At 42.1% G+C, this 3,071-nt stretch overlaps 1 protein-coding gene across 2 annotated transcripts in view; it reads left to right on the top strand.

Annotated features, from left to right (window-relative positions):
• Positions 1–3,071, top strand: part of zwilch (zwilch kinetochore protein) — a 45,660-nt gene that overhangs the window by 35,784 nt on the left and 6,805 nt on the right. The window lies entirely within an intron of this gene.

Below are 3,071 nucleotides of genomic sequence, written 5' to 3'. Positions count from 1 at the left end.
GATCCACGTTGCCTTTCAACTTTTTTCAAATAGGTTAAATCCTTCCAAAATGTCATATGAGGTGCAGCAGGCTAGGAGAAAGGGGGGAGAGAGTGGCCAGCCTCCACAGGGGATATAGAAATACATTGCCTGCTGCCCTAACTTCAACTTGATGCCTATGTGGGTTTATATTGCCATATCAAACTGTCTTCTTTGTCAACCCATCAGGCCACTATAAGGATTACCTGTGTTGAGTTTAAGCTTCCTGGAGCAACCGGAAGTGGGAAGATTGACCCTAAACATGGTTTAGATGTATCCACCAGCAGATAGTGAAAACGCTACATTCAACCCTCTGTAAAAAGTTTAGTTTTTCACGGATTGACCTGAAACTCAGGATTCTGTAAGAGCTTGTCCCAATGAGGATATGTGTTCAATTACAGCTTCCTGTGACAACCGGAAGTGCCTTACATTGTGGTCATAGGTGCTGTTTCAAAGGCTTAAAAAGGTCACATCCTTCCAAAATGTCACATGTGTGATTAGGCAACCCTCATGAACCCGTACATATTAGAAAACCAGGTTTTTATCCGTTTTTTTTTTTTTTAAGCTAGAAAAAAATATATTAAAAAAAATAAAAAATATGAAGAAAATATGCATCACTAACTGTAAGTTGCTCTGGATAAGAGTGTCTGCTAAATGACTACAAAAAATATATATATATATATTTTTTCATAAATATGAAAATGAAAAAAAAGACGACTACCAGGTGAACGCATAACTTACCACGTGCCCGTAGTCAAACACGTCTTTAAATGACCAGTGGGGTCGCTAAATGACTAAAAATAAACTACAGGGGTGCCCAAGGGCGCTGTTACTTTAACCCAGCTGCCGAGTATACCAGGTGACCGGGGCCTCCCACTCCTCTTTCTTTTCTGGTTAGCGCAGTTTGCGCAGTTCTGTGAAGGGAGTAGTACACAGCATTGTATGAGATCTTGAATCCCAAACTTGGATTAGCAAACACAACATGCCATTGGAACACAGGACTGATGGTTGCTGATAATGTGCATCTGCCTATGTAGATATTCCATAAAAAATCAGCCGTTTCCAGCTACAAAAGCCATTTACAACATTAACAATGTCTACAGTGCATTTTTGATCTCCCGAGTGGTGCAGTGGTCTAAGGCACTGCATCACAGTGCTAGCTGTGCCACTAGAGATCCTGGTTTGAATCCAGGCTCTGTCGTAGCCGGCCGCGACCGGGAGACCCATGGGGCGGCGCACAATTGGCCCAGCGTCGTCCAGGGTAGGGGAGGGAATGGCAGGCAGGGATGTAGCTTAGTTGATAGAGCATGCCGTTTGCAACGCCAGGGTTGTGCGTTCGATTCCCACGGGAGGCCAGCATAAAAATTAAAATTTAAAAAATAAAATGTACGCACTCACTAACTGTAAGTCGCTCTGGATAAGAGCGTCTACTAAAATGTAAATGTAAATCTTCAGTTTCTTGGCAATTTCTCGCATGGAATAGCCTTCATTTCTCAGAACAAGAATATACTGACAAGTTTCAGAAGAAAGTTTTTTGTTTCTGGCCATTTTGATCCTGTAATCGAACCCAAAGGCCAGCTTTATTGCTACTTTAATCAGCACAACAGTTTTCAGCTGTGATATCAGATATCTGTAAGGTCCCTCAGTCGAGCAGTGAATTTCAAACACAGATTCAACTTAAAAGACCAGGGAGGTTTTCCAATGCCTCGCAAAGAAGGGCACCTATTGGTAGATGGGTAAAAATGTAAAACGCATACATTGAATATCCCTTTGAGCATGGTGAAGTTATTAATTACACTTTGGATGGTGTATCAATACACCCAGTCACTACAAAGATACAGGCGTCCTTCCTAACTCAGTTACCAGAGAGGAAGGAAACCGCTCAGGGATTTCACCTAGTGGCCGATGGTGACTTTAAAACAGTTAGAGTTTAATGGCTGTGAAAGGAGACAACTGAGGCTGGATCAACAACATTGTAGTTACTTCACAATGCTAACCTAATTGACAGAGTGAAAAGTAGGAAGCCTGTACAGAATACAAATATTCCAAAACATGCATCCTGTTTGCAACGAGGCACTAAAGTAAAACTGCAAAAAATGTGGCAAAGAAATTAACTTTTTGTCCTGAATAGTGTTATTTTTCGGGCAAATCCATACAACATATTACTGAGTACCACTCTCCATATTTTCAATCATAGTGGTGGCTGCATCATGTTATGGGTATGCTTGTCATCAGCAAGGACTACAGAATATTTACATTTTAGTCATTTAGCAGACGCTCTTATCCAGAGCAACGTACAGTTAGTTAGTCCATACATTTTTATTTATTTTTCATACTGGAATCGAACCCACAAACCTGGCGTTGCAAACGCCATGCTCTACCAACTGAGCTACATCCCTGCCGGCCATTCCCTCCCCTACCCTGGACGACGCTGGGCCAATTGTGCGCCGTCACATGGGTCTCCCGGTCGCGGCCGGCTGCGACAGAGCCTGGACTCGTACCAGGATCTCTAGTGGCACAGCTAGCACTGCGATGCAGTGCCTTAGACCACTGCGCCACTCGGGAGGAGAGCTTAGCACAGACAAGATCCTAGAGGAAAACCTGGGAGACACATTCACCTTTCAGCAGGACAATAACCTAAAACACAAGGCCAAATATACGCTGGAGTTGGTTACCAAGACGACATCGAATGTTCTAAAGTGGCCCAGTTACAGTTTTGACATAAACCGACATGAAAATGTATGGCAAGACTTGAAAATGTCTGTCTAGCGTTGATCAACAACCAACTTGACAGAGCTTGAAGAATTTAAAAAAGAATAATGTGCAAATATTGTACAATCCAGGTGTGCATAGCTCTTAGACTTACCCAGGAAGACTCACAGCTGTAATCACTGCCAAAGGTGATTCTAACATGTATTGACTCCTGGGTGTGAATACTTATGTATGTAAATTAGATATTTCTGTATTTCATTTTCAATGAATTTGCTAAAATTTCAAAAAACATGTTTTCACTTTGTCATTATGGGGTATTGTGTGTAGCTGGATGAGAAGAA

The sequence above is a fragment of the Coregonus lavaretus genome (assembly GCF_964263955.1).
Source record: "Coregonus lavaretus genome assembly, chromosome: 21".
NCBI classification, from domain to species: domain Eukaryota; kingdom Metazoa; phylum Chordata; class Actinopteri; order Salmoniformes; family Salmonidae; genus Coregonus; species Coregonus lavaretus.
The sequence above is the reverse complement of the archived record's forward strand: the minus strand, read 5'-3'. Positions and strand labels throughout refer to the sequence as shown.